Below are 22213 nucleotides of genomic sequence, written 5' to 3'. Positions count from 1 at the left end.
AGCCTCTATCCGTTGTGGTATATATTCAAATTATTTGAAATGAGCCATGGGCTCTAGTCTTAACATTTCTGAGTTGTTACACAGGGGATCTAGCTACAGGATTGACCTTGGAACTGGTGGGTAGTGATTTGCACATGCCATGTCACCTTCACGCACACATTAGCAGTAGGTCATGGACAGCATTACAATATTTTTGGTGCATGTGAGAAGCCAGCCTAAGACTCAAGATTAGTACACCATTTAAGGGTTGCTTTAATACAAAGATAGTTTTAAAGTATAAAGTGTTCAGAAATGAAAGATCGGAGTACCTGATATGAAAGCGCCACAACTGCATTTGGACTAGATTATACTATAGCCTCAGGACAGGAAGAGATTACTGATATTGTATACCATTAGCTGGTATATATGGATATAGCATATATCCAAATTCAGCCTACGGATGCTCTCAAGCAACATTTTCTGACAAGATTTTTGCTTAAGTTTGAAGTACAACAGCCCTGTAGATATAAGTTCCCTATCTACAAAAGAGACACAGCAAAGAAGCTGTAGCTCACGAAAGCTTACGCTCAAATAAATTGGTTAGTCCCTAAGGTGCCACAAATACTCCTGTTCTTTTTGCGGATACAGACTAACATGGCTGCTACTCTGAAAGCAGCACAGGAAGTGGAACTGTAAACTTTATCTATCTATTGCCCCTCAGTACTGAGTGGCTAGCTGATGGAGAGTGCCTGAGACTACAACACAGAACTCTTTGTCTCTTGGTCATGCATTACATGCATGCAATGTCTGTCCCCAAGTTGGCACCTGAGGTTTGACTCTCTCATCATCTGATAGTCATTTAGTAGGCTGTAGGAAATGATTCAATAGGTCTATTTTTAGTTCCTAGTGGACAAGTGTTCACATCAGAAAAGAGATTAAAAATCACTAAAAATCTAAAGCAAAACAGAATCATGAAACATCAGCAACAGAGATTTACAGAGATAAATGACCACTTTTTATTAATAAAACTGTAACATTAGTGAATGGAAGGAAATCAGAGACATTATATTTATATTTTAGGAAAGTATTGCTACAAAAAATTACTCTCAGAAATAGTTCACAGTGTTTGGATATGAACATTCTCCTTGATGGAAAAATTGATGAATGACTATGAACTATAAGTAATGAAAAATGGCCATTGTTCAAATGTGAAGGAGGGGGCTCTATAGGGTAAACCAGTGGACAATTCATTCATGCTCTGAAAGAGAGTAAACAGCATGTTATCTACCTTTGCAGGTGATCCTGGTAGCTATACTGTGCCTTTAAACTACTGCCCACCTTGAAGAGGAGTGCAGAGTGGATAGGAACAGGTGGCAGCTTCCTCACTCTTTTACTAGGTACAGTATAGCCTCCTCTCACCTCACTGACATAATAGTCTAGCCTCCTGTGGGCTGTAATACTTTTGTCTAATGTTGGTTGTTGGGTTCAGTGTGTAGAGGCTGTGTGGTATGGGTGGTATCTAATATACAGGAGATCAGACTAGATCAGAGGTGGGCAAACATTTCAGCCCAAGTGCCACGTCTGGGAATAGAAATTGTATGGTGGGCCATGAATGGTCACAAAATTGGGGTTGGGGTGAGGGAGGGGGTGAGAGCTCTGGTTGGGGGTGTGGGCTCTGGGGTGGGGCCAGAAATGATGTGTTCAGGGTGTGGGAGGGGGCTCCGGGCTGGGGAGTGGGGTGAGTGCTCCAGCTGGGGGTGCAGGCTCTGGGGTGGGGCTAGGGATGAGGGGTTTGGGGTGTAGGAGGGTGCTTCAGGCTGGGATTGAGGGGTTCGGAGCATGGGAGGGGGATCAGGGCTGGGGCAGGAGGTTGGGGTGCAAGGAGAGGCTCAGGGGTGCAGATTCTGAGCAGCGTTTACCTCAAGTGGCTCCCAGAAGCAGTGGCAGGTCACTTCTCTGGTTCCTATGTGGAGGTGCAGGCAGGCAGCTCTGCACACTGCCTCGTCCACAGGCACCACCGCTGCAGCTCCCATTGGCTGCAGTTCCTGGCCAATGGGAGCTGTGGGGGTGGCGCTTGGGGCAGGGGCAGCATGCAGAGTGGAGATCCTTGGCTGTCCCTACACATGGGAGCCGCAGGGGGGCCACGCTGCTGCTTCTGGGCATTGCGTGGAGCGGCCCCCAACCCTGCTCCCTGGCTGGAGTGAGGCCATGCCACTACTTCCAGGAGCCACGTGGAGCGGACCCCAACCCTGCTCCCTGCTGGAGCGCCGGAGCTGGGCAAGCCCCAGACTCCGTTCCCCAGCGGGAGCCCAGGAGCTAGATTAAAAGGGCTGGTGGGCCAGATTTGGCCTGCGGGACATATTTTGCCCTGCCCCCCCCCCGCCCCCGGGACTAGATGCTCTGGTGGTCCCTTCTGGCCGTAAACTCTATGACTATGACCCTGTTCTACAGGCCAGTGTGCACAGGACTATCGCATCACATTCACCCTCTCCCCACTACGATTTCTACTGCCACTATTGGCATTACACCCCCAGTCTTTGCATAGCAAAAACAAAGGAACCAATGCCATTCCTATACCTACATAGAGATACAAGTGTGCTACTCCTTGTACCCTCTGTACCACCTCTGCACAATTCAACCCTAAATTGGAAGAAGTCATGAACACCAATGAGGACAGTAATAATAATGCAGAGAGATCTACACAGGCTAATTTATAGGCAAAAAATAACATAGTGGAATTCAACTTGCAAAAAGGCAATGTGAAATAGATATTCAATAGGAAGAAGAAATTTGGTCTGTGGCAATACCAAAAGATATTCAGTGCTATGTGATTTGGAAGCAAAAAAGGACAGAGTAATTTTGGTCTGCTTACTTAGATGCACCAGTACTGTGAGTGTGGAGGTAACTACAACTGGAATATTGTGTTCAATTCTGGACATTTCATTACTGGAAAGTATTGACAAACTGGACTGAGTTCAGAGAAGTACAACAAAAATAAGCTTCAGACTGGAAGAACTACCTTACTAAGAAAGATTAGAAGAGCTGAATATGTAGAATCCAGATAAACGAGAATGGAGCTAAGGGAGAATAATGAAAATTAAATCAGTCTACAGATATGTGAAGATCTAATCATCCACAAGGGTCAGAAATTATTTATAGTGATTCACAGAGGTATAATTACCAGTTGGAGTAATGGAATGAAATGAAAAATGGGAAAGTTCAGCTAAACCCTGGCCACTTCCTCCTGAATGGAAGTTGTGATTAACTTTTGTACAAATTATGAATTTTGGATGATGTTGTGAAGTTGCATTAGGAAAAACTGCTCTATTATGAGTGCCTATATGTGTATAGATCCTCCATTGCTGACGGGCCTTATCTCAGGTACACACCACAAAGAGACAATGGGAAATACACTTAATGACGGTATTTAGATCTCACAAAGGTGCTGTAACACCCAGGCAAGGTACTAACAAACTTCAACAGGACTTTATTTTTGAAGTGGAAACCTCTTTACCAAGCTGCTGCTGCACCCTCAGTAGCTCTCACTCAGCCTCCTCAACTCCCCGCCCCGTTCCTGTTTCCTGTCCTTTCAGACTCCCAACAGCCAGTGCTCCGAGTTCTAATAATTACAAGCAGCATCTAAACACCACAAAGGTTATGCTAAAAAGCAGGTTAAGCCTGGGAAATCCAGTATAGCTTACCCTCTTAAGAAGGAGTGGAAACTACTAGAGGTAGAATAAATGAGGCTATGTAACCAGGAGGGCTTTAACTAAAGAAACACAAAGGAACAGGGGAGCAGATAGGAAGAGGAAGCATAGGGCAGGAGAAAGCAAGGTGTAAGTAGCTCCAGGACAGTGAGGTCACCCAGCATGTACCAGCCTCAAGGGACAAGGGGAATCTGTCCACTTTTCTGAGCCCAGATGACCCCAAGGACAGTATAAAAAATGCCCTGGAGCAGGGAGGAAACTAAGGCAAGGGAATACATTTAGTATTTTGTATTATCTGTATTCTTCTGTTTGTTACATGATTAAGTACAAAACAGCATAAAGGTACTAGACTGAGCAAAGTGTATATGCTTCAAAACTAGTGCATGCCCCTGAGAGATTTAAATTGTGAGCCAGAAGCTTCATGCTTTTTGGGTGTAGTTCTCCGTAAAGGATGTGTTTAAGTAATTGGGGTATCCGGGCTTAATATATATGGGCTATTTCCTGAGGGCCTAACATATAGGAGCTATTTCCTGGAAGTGGTAACAAGCTGAGAATCAGTGCCCAAGAAATGTGCTAAAGAGTCCAAGGGAGGAACTAGCCTACTGAGACTTCAGAAGCTTACATGAGATCCAGAGCAGAAGAGGCTTGGATTCTCCTCTCAGCAGTCCTAGTGAGTGGCTGGTCAGGAGCACTTGCTAGGATCTTTAACAGAAATATTCTGAGAAAATTCAACAAGTACCCATGCTTGAAGTTATCTGTCCCTCGCACTGGGTTTTTTTTCAAGTAGGGGACAATCTGCTCCCTGGTCTGAAAGTTTATCAGTTTACATTTTATATGTACAATAAAATCAGAGTACCACTTCTAATATCCTAAGAGTTTTATTAATTTAATTACTTATTGAGTTTTTATTAGTTATGAGTAAAAGTCCAAATAGCTTGATTGTTCATTTCTGACTACATTCCATTATTATTTCCAACCAGATTCTGCAAATCCAAAAGAGAATCAGGTAAATTTTTGATTAATAATCTAACTTTTTTGAGTAAAATGCTAATGTATAAAAATAGTATTAAGATTTAATAAAGGGGACCTGAAAAGGATAGAAAAATTGGATTTATCTTCTTTTTTGCTTTTACAAAGCAAAAGGAGATATGAATGTTTTTGTTTTAGTGGTTTTTTCTGCTTTTATTCTATCTTCAGACATTACAAATATCAAGTTTGATCTTCCCATTTTTATAGTGGAGATCTTGGACAAATCCAGGGAAGCAGTGGAGAGCTTTCTCAGCTCTTCAAAGAAAGGACTGAGATGTAAAACTTTAACATAAAGTGCTTTCTTCTGGCCATTCTTTAAGCATTTGTGATAAACAGGTATTAAAGAAAACAAGAATTAAAAACATTTTGAATAAAAATCACTTCCCCATCCTAATTAATTAGGTATCTTGTACTTTCATCTGAAGTAGTCCTCACCACTTTTGGAGACAGAATAATGAAACGATGGACGATGTGTCTGATCAGATATGACAATTTCTATGTTCTTGCATTCCTTGGAAAAACAAAATAAAACTTTAAAATATTCATTTCTGCTTTATGCTCATGATGAATCAAAAAAGGCTATAAACCCATTTTTTTCTTTGCAAGTAACCATTGCAGTTATTCTATTCCTCCCTGAAACAGGATTATTTATTTAATATATGTATCAATAGTATTTGCATACTGTGCATATGCCCCTTACAGTGATAACGGTCTCTAACCCGAGCAAATAATTACAGGGCAAGGACTTGATTCAGAAAAGCATCTCTAATTCAGGAAAGCACTTAAGTACCTGCTTAGTAGGTACAAGTGCTTAAGTGCTGTCCTAAATATGGATGGAATTAAAACTGTTCTTTATTGCTTTCATGACTGTTTTCTAAATAACAACAGTCTTCTTTCTAAAATAATATGCACCAGTTTACGTGCTAAATGTATTCACAGTTTTAGTAGATCATTTTACTGCTCCAAAGGACATAAGCGGGTAAATGTTATTTCTGTCTCTATGTGCACTATATCAGATTGCTGATTTGCAAATTCATTTCGGCCAGTATTAGCAAATCATGTCTCACAAACAAATGAAATATGTCTAACTATTTGACGCTTATAATTTCAGAATTTGTATGACTCTTCAGTTAAAATGTCATCTTCTTATGTGGATATTTATCTGTTTGGAACTGGATTGAGACCAACAAACTCAACGGACATTGTCCACTACATGGTAATAAATGTCATTTGCTACTGACATAGGCCAGATTTCAACTTTAGGCCCAGAAGTGAAATTATGCTCCATAGCCCATAATTAATCTCCTAAAACATCCAGTCCTCCTCAAACATCTCTCTGTATAGATTAGAGAACATCAACACAACCATTGTTTTCATTTTACTGTGTAAAAATAGAAAAGTAAGCTGTTCTCTGGGAGTACTCTTTCTATATCATCACCGGGAATTTAAGGGTATATGTGATGGGTGTTCACCCCCACACAAGGCCCAGAAGGGTTAAAGTGGTTACGTAGGCCAATTAACTGCCCAGGGTGCACCTGAAGAAGGATGAAGCAGGTCACTAACTGGAAATGGGCTAGGATTGCCACCTTTTATCCAGACAGTTCAGGTTTTGGCTTCTGTGTCCAGGTGCCATTTAGGATTGCCTAAATCGTTTTTTGGGGACCTGGCAGTCTTAAATGGCACCCGAACCAAAAGCCTGGTTACCACAGGGTGAGGGGGGGCACCAGGTCATTAACTTCCGCCAGCCACTGCTCAGCTGGGGCCACCTCCTACCTGCAGGCAGGCTCCTTGAGATGATCCAGCAAATGATGGGAATAGGAGTGATAGATGGGGGCAGGGCCTGGGAGAAGAGGCAGAGAAGGGCATGGGGACTTAAAGGAAGAGCTGGAGTAAGGGCATGGCCTTGCGGAGAAGAGGCGAGGCAGGGCAGGGGCAGGGGCAGGGGCAGGACCTCATGGGTCCAGTTACTATGAATTAGAAAGGTGGCAACCTTAAAATGGGATCAGCTGGGCAGGAAAAGGAGGGGTCTGTATAAAGCCCAGGAGCTGTGAGCAGCAAGAAGCTGTAAGGAAGTAATCTACAGTCACTCCCTAGGAAGTGCACGCTTGGGCTGGCAAACACAGAAAGAGTGGGAAGCCAGATAGGTAGGAAGAAGCCCAGGGAAACAGCAGCAAGAGGTAGGACTGTACCTTGGCTGCTTGTTATAGGGCCCTATGAAAAAGAATACTAAGGGAAGACCTTTTATTTGTGAGTTGCTAGACATTAAAAATTCATTTTTCTGTTTGTGTGATAGTTGAAGGTCACCTGTACATGAGTAAGAAAAAAAAATTACTGTGCTTTTCAAACACAGCTGCACAATACTAGAATCACATGATATGACATGTACGTTGGCAATTGTGTGGATTGCAATACCACTATGGGCATCAGAGAAGATACATACAAATAAATGAGGGGAGAGGAACTTATTGGAAAAGGAGTGGGGAGGGAGGAAGCAGTGGTCTACAACAATGGTTCTCAAAGCCGGTCCGCCGCTTGTTCAGGGAAAGCCCCTGGCGGGCCGGACCAGTTTGTTTACCTGCTGCATCTGCAGGTTCAGCTGATCGCGGCTCCCACTGGCCGTGGTTCACTGCTCCAGGACAATGGGGGCTGCGGGAAGCAGCGCGGGCCAAGGGACGTGCTGGACGCCCTTCCCGCAGCCCCCATTGGCCCGGAGCGGCGAACCACGGCCAGTGGGAGCCGCGATTGGCCGAACCTGTGAACGCGGCAGGTAAACAAACCGGTCCAGCCCACCAGGGGCTTTCCCTGAACAAGCGGCTGACCGGCTTTGAGAACCACTGGTCTACAATGCTTATAGGAATGTTGAAACTTCCTAGGTTGGTTACAACTCAGCATGTTTTTGCCAGGTTCAAACTGAGTTACTCTTTGACGATTTGTGTTCATCTGAATCCAAATGTCAAATGGACTCACAAAACTGAGCCCACTCCTTGGTGACTCCCCATTTTCTTTAATGAAATGCATATGAACTAGAAAATAGCAGGTTTAACACAGTTTCTGTGCTTCTTAGCTTCTCAGACAAGACTGCCGAAGAGAGTGGTAACTGTGGATTATACCAGCATTTGAAAAGGATATCAAGGGACAACATTTGAAATAGCAGAGAGAATTGGGACCTGATAGGCCTTTGTCCACAAAAAGGTTAAGAGAGCATTTATGTACATTTTAAGGCCAGTGGTTCTTTGTTTCCATTTCCTTAACTATAGAATCCAGAGTCTACAGAGGTAAAAATATAAGTGTTCAAAATACAGAATGGCTGCCACAGAAATACAATAAAGTAGATGATCAATAAATAAATTAAATTAATTCATTATCAAATGTTGTATGTATCTTTTATTTATTTTTTAATTTTCTGTGTAACTGTTTCTTTTTTCCTCCTTCTATAGATGACTCTAGGTGATCAAGTTGTTAAAGGAGCACTGAAGGGCAATGTAACGGGGTGGTTACCCCGCTCCTGAAATAAGAGGAGTGAGAACAGCTGGGGGAAGTAGCCACACATGTGGCCAGCTCAATAAGGGCCCAGCTGGCCCTTATAAGAGGGCTGGGGACCAGGCACTAGAGGAGTCTCACTCTAGCCCTAGAGAGGGAAGGGCTAGCTGCCTGGGAGCAAGGTACTGAAGCGGAGCAGTGCTGGGGAATAGGGCAAGGGAGCTGGGGAGCTCCAGCCTGGTAAACCCCCAGGCTGCAGGCCTTGTTTAAGGCTAAAAGGTACTGGGGCAGCCCAAGGATAGGCAAAGGTAGCAGGTCCTAACCCCTTGCCAATGATGAGTGGCCACTACACTGCAGTCTGCCCCGGTGAGCGGGGGCTAGATGATGACTGGTAGTAGCCACTGAGGCAAAGTGGGTTTAGAGAGTTGGGGAAGGGGAGACCTAGAGCATGGGGGTACTGCTGGGGCAGAACCCCGAGGTAAAGGACACTGGGGTCCTGGAGGGACACGGCACCAGCGGCAACTGAGACACGAGCCTGCAGAGGGTGCTTCGTATGCTGGAAAAGAGCTAATTCCTAGACGATCAGCAGGAGGTGCTGCGCCAGTGAGGCTTCGCTTCGCTACAGACAATAAGGCCATTGCGAAGAAACTAAATTAATTCTTTGCATTGGTCTTCAGGGCTGAGGATGTGAGGGAGATTCCCAAACCTGAGCCATTTGTTTTAGGTGACAAATCTGAGGAACTGTCCCAGATTGAGGTGTCATTGGAGGAGGTTTTGGAACAAACTGATAAAACAAAACAGTAATAAGTCACCAGGACCAGATGGTATTCACCCAAGAGTTCTGAAGGAACTCAAATGTGAAATTGCAGAACAACTAACTGTGGTATATAAACCTTCATTTAAATAATCTTCTATACAAAATGACTGTATCCCAGTGGGCTAGTTTGCCTTTGTTATATTCACTGCTACTGTAGCCCAGTGGGCTAGCTTCCTTTTATTATATTCACTGCTTTGCATTATATTCAGCAATAATGCAAGAAACCTAGAGGCCTATATCCTGTAAGATCTTCAGCAAGTTAGCGTAAGGCTTGAGGCCTATGAACCTTGAACAGATAAACTTTGCACAGATAAATGGCACAACGGAAAACCCTAAGTATCTGGGGAGCTGAAGATAGAGTTTAAGGGGAAGTCCCTACCACAGGTACATTAGTCAGTTACAGAAGTGTCCTGGCAATGAACTGATGTACACAACAGGTACATGGGATACATCTAAGGGTAGCCTGCTTGCTTGCCTATATATCTTTTCTTATCAGTTTCTTATTTTCTTATGGATTTATTTGTTTTATTATAATAGGCTTATAAATTTATATTTGAGTATATTTTGGCTGTAACACAAAGGACCTACAGGACACATCCTGTATGTTGAGCTCAGGCAAAGTTAGCATACATATGTTTGGGACCTTTCACCTAGATAGCTGGTGATGAGCTAAAGCATAAGGGCCATATATGGCTGCTACCTTTAACATAGAGGATGCATTGAAGTAGGTTTGAATAAAGGGCTTGCTAAGTTCATACCCTTTTAAACTAACAGGTATACCACAACTTGGAAATAACCGAAATAACTAGTTAGGACAGAAATAACAAATGTGATACCTAACCACATAAGGGCCACGGTAATGATTTGACATAGATGATAATAAGTTGAGATCATTGATATACTAACCTATAGGAAAAAGACTCTCCAACATTAGTAAGGATGAGGAAATACAAATAAGGAAAAGGGAGAAAATCCCCTACTAAATGTGCATCAAACATATTATAAAAGGGGCATCACAGCCTAGGGGAGATGGAGATGTAGTCTTTGGGAGGTGCCAGAATGATGGCCACTGGTGATGATGGGGAAGGTGATGAGGAAGATGATTGCTAACAATTCAGGTTGTTCTACAAGGGATGGTGTGAGTATATGGATGTGCAGATGTACATTCTGTAGTATCTCTATCTACCTTACTGAGTTGGGTTTTTTGACTGCGCTCAATGTATTAATAAACTATATTTGTAAATGTAAAAGAGTTCCCATAGTGTGAGTGCTGCAAATGTGCACAGTGGGGTTCCTAACTATGTAATCATTTGAATAATACTGGGCCTGGGCTTAGAGTAAGACCTTATCAACTGATTTAGTTGGGGTTTGGTCCTGCTTTGAGCAGGGGGTTGGACTAGATGACCTCCTGAGGTCCCTTCCATCCCTGATATTCTATGATTCAACCCTCAAAGTGATAACTGGGGATTCTTAAGTAATCAATATAATTAATACATAATCTAAAGATCAGGCAACAGGAGGATAGCTAATGTGAGGTCAATTTTTAAAAAAGGTTACAGAGGTGATCCCAGCAGTTACAGGCTGGTAAGCCTAACTTTAGTACCAGGCAAATTGGTTGAAACTATAGTAAAGAACAGAATTATGAGATACATAGATGAACACGATTTGTTGTGGAAGAGTCAACATGTTTTTTGTAAAGGGAAATCATGCCACACCAATCTACTACAATTCTTTGAGGGGGTAAACAAACATGTGGACAAGGGGATATATCCAGTGGATATAGTCTATTTTACAAGGTCCCTCACCAAAGGCTCTTAAGTAAAGTAAGCTGTCATGAGATAAGAGGGAAGGTCCTCTCATGGATCAGTAACTGGTTAAAAGACAGAAATCAAAGGGTAGGAATAAATGGTCAGTTTTCAGAATGGAGAGAGGTAAATTGATCAGTACTATTCAACACATTCATAAAAGATCTGGAAAAAGAGGTAAACAGGGAGGTGGCGAAATTTACAGATGATACAAAACTACTCAAGATAGGTTTCAGAGTAACAGCCATGTTAGTCTGTATTCGCAAAAAGAAAAGGAGTACTTGTGGCACCTTAGAGACTAACCGATTGATTTGAGCATAAGCTTTTGTGAGCTACAGCTCACTTCATTGGATGCATCTGATGAAGTGAGCTGTAGCTCACGAAAGCTTATGCTCAAATAAATTGGTTAGTCTCCAAGGTGCCACAAGTACTCCTTTACTTTTTACTCAAGATAGTTAAGTCCAAAGCAGACTGCAAAGTATTACAAAGGGATCTCACAAAACTGGGTGACTGGGCAACAAAATGGCAGATGAATTCAATGTTGATAAATGCAAAATAATGCACATTGGAAAATGTAATTTTAACTATACATATAAAATGATGGGGTCTAAATTAGCAGTTAACACTCAGGAAAGAGATCTTGGAGTGGTTGTAGATAGTTCTCCAAAAACATTTACTCAATGTGCAGTGGCAGTCAAAAAAGTGAACAGAATGTTGGGAATCATCAAGAAAGAGATAGATAATAAGACAGAGAATATCATATTGCCTCTATATAAATCCAGGTACACCCACATCCTGAATACTGTGTGCAGATGTGGTCACCCCATCTCAAAAAGATATATTGGAATTGGAAAAGGTTCAGAAAAGGGCAACACAAATTATTAGGCATATGGAATATCTTCCATATGGGTAAAGATTAAAAAGAGGGGGACTTTTTAGCTTGGAAAACAGATGACTGATGGGAGGATATGATAGAGGTCTATAAAATCATGGCTGGTGTGGAGAAAGTAAATGAGGAAGTGTTATTTATTTCTTCTCATAACACAAGAACTAGGGGTCAACAAAGGAAATTAATAGGCAGCAGGTTTAAAACAAACAAAAGGAACTATTTCACACACACAACCTGTGGAGCTCCTTGCCAGAGGATGTTATGAAGGCCAAGACTATAACTGGGTTCCAAAACAGAACTAGATAAATTCATGGTGGTTAGGTCAACTAATGGCTTTTAGCCAGGATGGGCTAGAATGGTGTTCCTAGCCTTGGTTTTGCCAGAAGCTGGGAATTAGTGACGGGATGGATCTCTTGATGATTACCTGTTCTGTTCATTCCCTCTGAAGCACCTGGCATTGGCCACTGTTAGAAGACAGGGTACTGGGCTAGATGGATCTTTGATCTGATCCAGTATGGCCATTCTTACGTTCTTATTCATAGGTTTGCCATAATTATATTTGTTTCCTCTTTTCTTTTTATTATTATTATTTTCCTTTTTCCTATTTTCCTTAGTCTATTCTTTTTCTTCTTTGAAAAATAGCATTTCCTTTCCTTTCTCTCTTTTTGTCTCCCTGTTGTATACTTCTACACTCTCTCTCAAAAGCATAGTTGCCAATATTTGAACAATTTTGTTTTGCCAGAGACAATTTTTCAAATGAGTTAGTGTTCTCAGGGTTGTTGGAGGGTTTAGGTATTCATTCTGGTGAATTTGTTTTAATTATAAATATTTTGTCATTATATTATACTATTATTGTTATTACTGTTATCATAGTAGTACCTTGGGATAGAAATCAAGTATTAGGGCCACATTGTGCCATGCAGTATGCAATATAAAACAGTAAAAAGACAGACACAGATGCAAAGGCCATGTATATGAGACAGACATACAGGGGCCAAAGGGATGGGAAGGGAAAGATGAGGTAACAGAAAATTATTAGTCCTGTGGAATCCTGTGATGAGGAAGCAAACTGATTTACAGTGTATTATTCCATTACTATTCAATCTGTTGTGCAACAGCTCTATTTTTTTTAAAGGAGTATTCCACTAATAAGAAAAGGAGTACTTGTGGCACCTAAGAGACTAACCAATTTATTTGAGCATAAGCTTTCGTGAGCTACAGCTCACTTCATTGGATGCATACTGTGGAAAGTGTAGAAGATCTTTTTATATAGACACAAAGCATGAAAAAATACCTCCTCCCACCCCACTCTCCTGCTGGTAATAGCTTATCTAAAGTGATCACTCTCCTTACAATGTGTATGATAATAAAGTTGGGCCATTTCCAGCACAGATCCAGGTTTTTTCACCCCCCCCACACACACACACAAACCCACTCTCCTGCTGGCAATAGCTCATCTAAAGTGACCATTCTCCCTACAATGTGTATGATAATCAAGGTGGGCCATTTCCAGCACAAATCCAGGGTTTAACAAGAACGTCGGGGGGGGGGGGGGTAGGAAAAAACAAGGGGAAACAGGTTACCTTGCATAATGACTTAGCCACTCCCAGTCTCTATTCAAGCCTAAGTTAATTGTATCCAATTTGCAAATGTATTCCAATTCAACAGTTTCTCGCTGGAGTCTGCATTTGAAGTTTTTTTGTTGTAATTGTAACCCTTCTGCCCGTCAGAGTTGGCAGCAACAAGGGCCAGGTTCAATATCTAGGGGTTCCATTCCAATAACACAATGCAAACCGGCTCGAGCCCCCACCCAGTGACCTGGGACAAATATATACCACCCCCGCTGGGCGCCTCCAAGAGGCAATACTTCCCCTCTCGCAAGCACATAGTCTGAGTGTAGCAAAAGTCTTTTAATAACAGAGAGAAACAATGTGGCATTATGTTGGGGAAACACCACCAACCGGATTCATAACACAACCCATGAGCAAAAGCAACCCCACCCCAGGCAAATTGGGGCATGCCCTTTTCCCTTTGGTTCTTGAGTCCAGCAACCCCAAAAGTCCAATGCCCCAAAAGTCTCTGTCCCTGGTCAGGGCAGCCCCAGAGTTCGAAAGTTTATCGGCGGAGCTTTACCTCCCAACCTGGGTGGAAATGGGACGGGGGTAAGAGGCACCTTACGTGATCTGAAGCTGACCGCCCCATAGCTCCATAGCGGCGCTCCGCTCCGCCAGCCGCCCCACAAAACTCCTTCGCGCAGCTGCACTCCGCTCCGCCAGCCGCCCCACGAACTCCTTCGCTCAGCTGCGCTCCGCTCCGCCAGCCACCCCACGAACTCCTTCGCTCAGCTGCGCTCCGCTCCGCCAGCCGCCCCACGAACTCCTTCGCTCAGCTGCGCTCCGCTCCGCCAGCCGCCCCACGAACTCCTTCGCTCAGTTGCGCTCCGCTCCGCCAGCCGCCCCACGAACTCCTTCACTCAGCTCCACGGCCCACAAGCAGCTCCTGCCATCCACACACTGCTCCGTGTCGAACTGCTTCACCAGCCGTCCCGCAAACTGCTCCACAATATATCTTCAGGCTCCCCCACTGCTTAACACAACACTCAGTGATTTCAGCTCTTAGGTGAATTCAGCTTGTAGTAGGGGAGCCCCAGTGCTAGTGCACTGTCAGCCCAAAGTGAGCTCAGCAGCCTATAACTAGACTTCTAATGAAATCAAAATTAGCTCTGATATTCCACAGTGGAGAGAGGAGGAAGTGCAATCAGCATGTAAGGCCCTCACCAAGGGGCCCATGCCACCAAGTATTAATACTTGTCCCCAGCCTCTCTCCATTCACACAGTTTTGGAACCCATGACCCTTGCCTAGCGAGTGCTACTTAGATGATGGTGAATCCCTCCATCGTAACAAAAGGCCAAGTACAGTTCCAAGCACAGTTCCCATAATCAGGGTAATAACAATTTATTCTTCCTGCCCCAATAACAGAGACACTGGGGATCCCACAGAAGCCAAAGTGACCATTTGGGCAGCTATGGTCTCATTCTAGGCGTGGTGGGTGTGCCTATGCAAATGAGATCGGCCCCTGAAGTTCTTTTCCACAACTTGCCACACCTCACCACCAGATGATAGGGTGGAGCTCATCCTGACACTGCTTACATCATATATTTCTTTTTGTGAATACAGACTAACACAGCTGTTACTCTGAAACCTTCCACTAATAAGGTTTCCCTTTTAATTCAAATAGAGCTGCATGAACCTTAATCCTAGAACAATCAGGAATCTCTTGGTTTAAGTGGGTCTTTTGCATTCTGCTTCCTGTAGTACTGTTGGTTTTAGACTTGGAAAACTTATCTGCAGTGGTAGCATTTATATCTGACCAAAATAGGACATCTTGGAATCTGGTCTTAAACTTCTTAATACCCTCCAAAAATCAAAATATACATATAGTTTGAAGTCTAGACATTACTTCAGTTATTTTCATAGAACAGGGCTCATGTTCTGTGGTCTTATTAGAATCTTTTATACAAATTCATAACTTGTTTGTGTTTATTACAGTGACCATAATATTAACCCAGCCAGCTGGTGTCTGAATTTGCTTAATAACATCTAAACTTAGTCCTGGGTCATGATCAGTTTTTACTTAATCTTTCAGAATCACTTAGAATTTGTTCAGTGCATGTGTTTCTGGTCACACATTGAGATCTACATTCAAGAATGTACTGCATAGTTTATACATCCACATCTATTAAACACCCCATTAAATTATTTAAATTATGTTTTGCATCTTATTCAGCAGATAAAGTTACAAACCCACTTGATCAACTTCATTTGTAGACTGCTCCTCAACACAAACATACATGAAATTTCCTGACCATTTCAAGCTCTGTTGAGTGGCATCTGTGCTTATACATAGAAATGCATGTAGCTTTGCCATGTGACTCATTTTGTGGCCACTAATCAAAACCAGTTTTTATACTTTTCAATTTCATTATTGGGCAGTCATAGAATATCAGAGTTGGAAGGGACCTCAGGAAGTCATTTAGTCCAACCCCTGCTCAAAGCAGGACCAATCCCCAATTTTTGCCCCAGATCCCTAAATAGCCCCCTCAGGGATTGAACTCACAACCCTGGGTTTAGCAGGCCAAAGCTCAAACCACTGAGCTATCCCTCATCTGTCATTTTGTATGTTTGTTGTGATTCTACAGCACTTGGCTCCATATCTATGTTGAAATTCACATTTTGTTCACTTACTTCCTTGTCATACATTAATCTGCTGTAGAACTATGCTTAGTAAATTTATTATTAGACTCAATAAAGAACAGTGATTCTACATCATCAGCGCTGTGCCCTCCATTTTTAAGTTTAGCAGCATATTTTGCATTTTTATTTCTTTATAGTTTGTGCTGACATGGACACCATCTTGCAAAATGTCATTGCCAGGAAATCTGGTCTCCATGTTTCTTTATCATTACATTCCTTCTTTATTCCTTGGTGCATACTGTTAATTAGATGCTATTTATTATTTTACTGATGGCTAAGGATCTCATAAGGAAGCATAGTTTTACTAGTGCTAATGTCCTTTCCAAAGTCAAGTTCATTATTTGTAATAATTTTGTACTGATTTGGTTATCAGTTGTACCACAAATAATTTAGCCTCTAATTAACCTATCTGTTAACTGTTCAAATTCATATGACTTCATTTTATTATGTAGGTCAGTTGGAAAATGTTCAATTGTCTCACAAAGGCAGCTGGTGTCTTATAAAGAAAATGTGCTTTTCCCAAGTTATATAGATCCCACTATTCTTGACATTTTTGAATGTCTTTATCTTGCAGTTTTGCAATCCCCTTCATGCATGCACTGGAATGTATCATAGACTGCCAGGCCTGACACATAAAACAGTGTAAAGAATTTCACCTTCTCCATTTTCTCTGCAATACCACCTATTTCCAAAAGAATTTGGAAGTGCTGAAACTATCCCCTCCAGTTCTTTGCTGGGTTCCCATCAACGCTAAAGGAATCAGTTAGAATCATAGAATAGAATATCAGGGTTGGAAAGGACCTCAGGAGGTCATCTAGTCCAACCCCCTGCTCAAAACAGGACCAATCCCCAATTAAATCATCCCAGCCAGGACTTTGTCAAGCCTGACCTTAAAAACTTCTAAGGAAGGAGATTCTACCACCGCCCGAGGTAACGCATTCCAGTGTTTCACCACCCTCCTAGTGAAAAAGTTTTTCCTAATATCCAACCTAAACCTCCCCCACTGCAACTTGAGACCATTACTCCTTGTCCTGTCCTCTTCTACCACTGAGAATAGCCTAGAACCATCCTCTCTGGAACCAGCTCTCAGGTAGTTGAAAGCAGCTATCAAATCCCCCCTCATTCTTCTCTTCTGCAGACTAAACAATCCCAGTTCCCTCAGCCTCTCCTAATAAGTCATGTGTTCCAGACCCCTAATCATTTTTGTTGCCCTTTGCTGGACTCTCTCCAATTTATCCACATACTTGTAGTGTGGGGCCCAAATCTGGACACAGTACTCCAGATGACGCCTCACCAATGTCGAATAGAGGGGGACGATCACGTCCCTTGATCTGCTCGCTATGCCCCTACTTATACATCCCAAAATGCCATTGGCCTTCTTGGCAATAAGGGCACACCGCTGAATCATATCCAGCTTCTCGTCCACTGTCACCCCTAGGTCCTTTTCTGCAGAACTGCTGCCTAGCCATTCGGTCCCTAGTCTGTAGCTGTGCATTGGGTTCTTCCATCCTAAGTGCAGGACCCTGCACTTATCCTTATTGAACCTCATCAGATTTCTTTTGGTCCAATCCTCCAATTTGTCTAGGTCCCTCTGTATCCTATCCCTGCCCTCCACCGTATCTACCACTCCTCCTAGTTTAGTATCATCCGCAAATTTGCTGAGAGTGCAATCCACACCATCCTCCAGATAATTTATGAAGATATTGAACAAAACCGGCCCCAGGACCGACCCCTGGGGCACTCCACTTGACACTGGCTGCCAACTAGACATGGAGCCATTGATCACTACCCGTTGAGCCCGACAATCTAGCCAACTTTCTACCCACCTTATAGTGCATTCATCCAGCCCATACTTCTTTAACTTGCTGACAAGAATACTGTGGGAGATCGTGTCAAAAGCTTTGCTAAAGTCAAGAAACAATACAAAACACTGCTTTCCCTTCATCCACAGAACCAGTAATCTCATCATAGAAGGCGATTAGATTAGTCAGGCATGACCTTCCCTTGGTGAATCCATGCTGACTGTTCCTGATCACTTTCCTCTCATGTAAGTGCTTCAGGATTGATTCTTTGCGGACCTGCTCCATGATTTTTCCAGGGACTGAAGTGAGGCTGACTGGCTTGTAGTTCCCAAGATCCTCCTCCTTCCCTTTTTTAAAGATTGGCACTGCATTAGCCTTTTTCCAGTCATCCGGGACTTCCCCCGTTCGCCATGAGTTTTCAAAGATAATGGCCAATGGCTCTGCAATCACAGCCGCCAATTTCTTTAGCACTCTCGGATGCAACCCGTCCAGCCCCATGGACTTGTGCACGTCCAGCTTTTCTAAATAGTCCCTAACCACCTCTTTCTCCACAGAGGGCTGGCCATCTATTCCCCATGTTGTGATGCCCACCGCAGCAGTCTGGGAGCTGACCTTGTTCGTGAAGACAGAGGCAAAAAAAGCATTGAGTACATTAGCTTTTTCCACATCCTCTGTCACTAGGTTGCCTCCCTCATTCAGTAAGGGCCCCACACTTTCCTTGGCTTTCTTCTTGTTGCCAACATACCTGAAGAAATCCTTCTTGTTACTCTTGATATCTCTCGCTAGCTGCAGCTCCAGGTGCGTTTTGGCCCTCCTAATTTCATTCCTACATGCCCGAGCTATATTTTTTATACTCTTCCCTGGTCACATGTCCTACCTTCCACTTCTTGTAAGCTTCTTTTTTATGTTTAAGATCTGCTAGGATTTCACCGTTAAGCCAAGCTGGTCGCCTGCCATATTTACTTTTCTTTCGACACATCGGGATGGTTTGTCCCTGTAACCTCAACAGGGATTCCTTGAAATACAGCCAGCTCTCCTGGACTCCTTTCCTCTTCATGTTAGTCCCCCAGGGGCTCCTGCCCATCTGTTCCCTGAGGGAGTCGAAGTCTGCTTTCCTGAAGTCCAGGGTCCATATCCTGCTGCTTACCTTTCTTCCCTGTGTCAGGATCCTGAACTCAACCAACTCATGGTCACTGCCTCCCAGATTCCCATCAACTTTTGCTTCCCCCACTAATTCTTCCCGGTTTGTGAGCAGCAGGTCAAGAAAATCTCCCCCCCCCCCAGTTGGCTCCTCTAGCACTTGCACCAGGAAATTGTCCCTTACGCTTTCCAAAAACTTCCTGGATTGTCTATGCTCCTCTGTATTGCTCTCCCAGCAGATATCAGGAAAATTAAAGTCACACATGAGAACCAGGGCATGCGATCTAGTAGTTTCATTTCCTTCATTTTTGCAAAAAACACAGTTTACTTCTAACCTTAGGTTATAAATGTATGACACATAGGAGTGCTGATAACAGAGTCTGAACTTCATTTCCTGTTCATATTCATCTGGCATGGGTCAGGGTTACAAAAGTTTGATAATCCTGTCACATAACAGGGATCAGTATCCCTGGACATGAGTGTTTCCTAACACATGGGGGTTCGTTTGGGGTGCATGACAGAATATGTTGCTTCTCAGAAGACCTACTGCTCTTTCCTTCATGAAAAACACTTTTTAGTCTATAGTTATTAATTTTTAAAGAAATTGATGTATGGATCTACCAGTTAGAACAGTGTGCCTTTGTCCTAATTTTGGACTAGTGTTAGTACATCTTAATATAAAACATCTCAAAATGACTGAACAAAGAGAAAGAAAGCAATTACAGAACATGGAGGCCTGAGAAAAGGAACCTTCCCAGACAAACTGAACATTCATTAAAGAAATGGCTGTTAACATCACTACCATACTTATCCTCAAAATTTACTCAAATGGAGAGCAAAATGAGCAACAAACTTGAAAAAAAGCAAACTAAGATATCACACTTAACAGGAACTAATAGAAATAGAAGGTCATGTCTCCACACTGGATAACAACTCCAAAGAGTTTGACTGCTGTGATGTGGCTCTGTGCTCAAGAGCCTGTGCTTCTAGGATCAAGCCCTAAAATATTTAATAATAAAATACAAGATCTTGTGAATCATGGCAGAAAGAGCAACGGGAGGCATCTATTTACCCAGTAATACTCCCCATTGCTAACCCCGTTCACTGCCCTCCTGTCAGAAGCTCCTGGTGTTGTCCTTTGGAGGATCACTGCTACCCTCACCTGGATCCCCTTAATTTGCCCCTGGTCAGGGCAGTTCTTTGACTTTCACTTTTAACTAAGTCTAGAAGCATGCCTCAGTCTCTTAACTGTGCTCAGGGAGGCAACCTGGTGTACGGGTTTGCCACTTTGCTGTCCCAGGCCTTTCTGCCTCCTCCTCCGCATTCTTTTCTTTATAAGAAGCCTTGTTTTCTCTGTTGCCTGCCTCCATGATTTGCAGCTGTAGCTACTGTGTATGGGAGTGATAAAGCTGCTTGCCTGCAAACAGAAGAGGCTCTCCTCCCTGTTCTGTCTATGCTCAGACCCTATTACAGCTAATGCAGCTACTTCTTTCTGTGGTGTTGTACTTAGTTTTCCTTATTTTATTGTTACAGAATCTTTGTTATCATGAAGGAAGCATCTAATTATTACAAGTGACCTTTAAGTACAAGCACAGTAGGTTGGTAATAAGACTTCTGTAATGAATCCACATGCAGCAGATACAATTACTAGATAAATTTCTCTTACACACATACAATCGGGGAGCTGGGAGTAGAATATTGGTACTTCAGTTCTAAAAACACAGGTAACAAAATAAGAATTCTTTTAAATATTACTAGAAACAGGTACATTATCCTCTCTCTGTTGGCCAGACACCAAAAGGAAGCAAAATGCACTCACTATAAAAATGCATAAAGCCAGAACATTACATTTCATTTTTTATCTTCATGTTATGGTCATTTTAAATTACTAAGGTAGAAGTTATAGTATCCATATCAATCATCTGTGGAAGTTCTTTGTTTTGCAAATGATGATATGCCTCTATGTGCATTTGTTCCTACTTGCTGTTATTATGGCTGCGGTATTTGAGTGTAGGCACTGAAGAGATGGGCATAGTACCAGTACTGATATTCTGCACCAAGCCTTATCTTATTTATTTAATAAATAAATATTATAATAATTATTATTTTTATTATTTTATATCTTTTAAATAGGAAATATTTTGGTGGGTTCCTCCAAACTAAGAATGAATAAATAAATAAATAAATCCACAGAAAACATATTTATCATCACTGAACCTCCCTTGCCCTAACATACCAGTTTTCAGATTGCTTTTAATTATGTAGCTGATCTTCTGGAATAGTCTGCTGAACACATACTAATAAACTGCATTAGTATTTGCATACCATATGTTTACAATGACTTAATTACATTTTGTTCCGCAAACAGATTTTGAAAAAATAACCTATGTCAGCTAATTATTTTTCCTGATTTATTTACTTTTTCATTTTGCTTCATTTTTAATTTGTACTTGACTTCTTTGTGGCCCTGTTTCATTTTTCAAGGAACAATAATAACTATGGCCCTGATACTGCAAAAACTTATGCACTTACAAAATATTACACATCCCAGCAAGTTCAGTGTATACAGTGCATAAAGTTAGCATGTGTGAGTGTTTGCAGGCTTGGAAACAAAGTATTTTCAAACAGTATGGCTTAACCAGAAAGAAAACATGTTCTCAAATTACAGGTGAGTTTGGTAGGGTTGATACAGGTACAATATTCATATTCCCTTCACATTTATAAGATCTTTAAGGACCTGTTCTCATGTAGTCATAATGGTCCATCCTTAATGCATGGATGCACACTTTATTTGTGCCTAGTGAAGAATCACTCATATGGTCCAAGGAGCATACTGACTGATCATTTAAAATAATGTAATTCCTTCAAAAATCATGGCCTCACAGGGGTATTCAAAAGGACTCACAGGGGTATTCAAAAGGAAGTTAAGCCCATGTAAAACTATTATTTTCTATTTTTTAAATCTCATTCCCTGATGTGATTTATGTGAAATTCCTACATGATCTAATTCTTTAGTATTTCCCAGGGAGTGAATTCCTCATAGTGAAAGTTGCATCAAAGGAGAACAGATTCAGAAGGCAAACCAGTCAAGATAGCTCTTCAATGTACAATATCTTGATGCTAAGGCTGCCTTAGAAGCAGGTTAAACTTAGGTCAGCAACAGTCAGAAGGAGCTAAGTGTATCTAACTGTCAGGAAACAAGGAAAAATGCAAATTTAAATGCGATAGCTTTTTATTTTGTATAGAGTCCTCAAAACAAGTTGTATTCCAAAAGAGTAGAATTGAATAAAAGAAGGCAAGGAACTTTAGTT

This window comes from Lepidochelys kempii, chromosome 2 (genome assembly GCF_965140265.1).
Source record: "Lepidochelys kempii isolate rLepKem1 chromosome 2, rLepKem1.hap2, whole genome shotgun sequence".
Classification (NCBI taxonomy): domain Eukaryota; kingdom Metazoa; phylum Chordata; order Testudines; family Cheloniidae; genus Lepidochelys; species Lepidochelys kempii.
The sequence above is the reverse complement of the archived record's forward strand: the minus strand, read 5'-3'. Positions refer to the sequence as shown.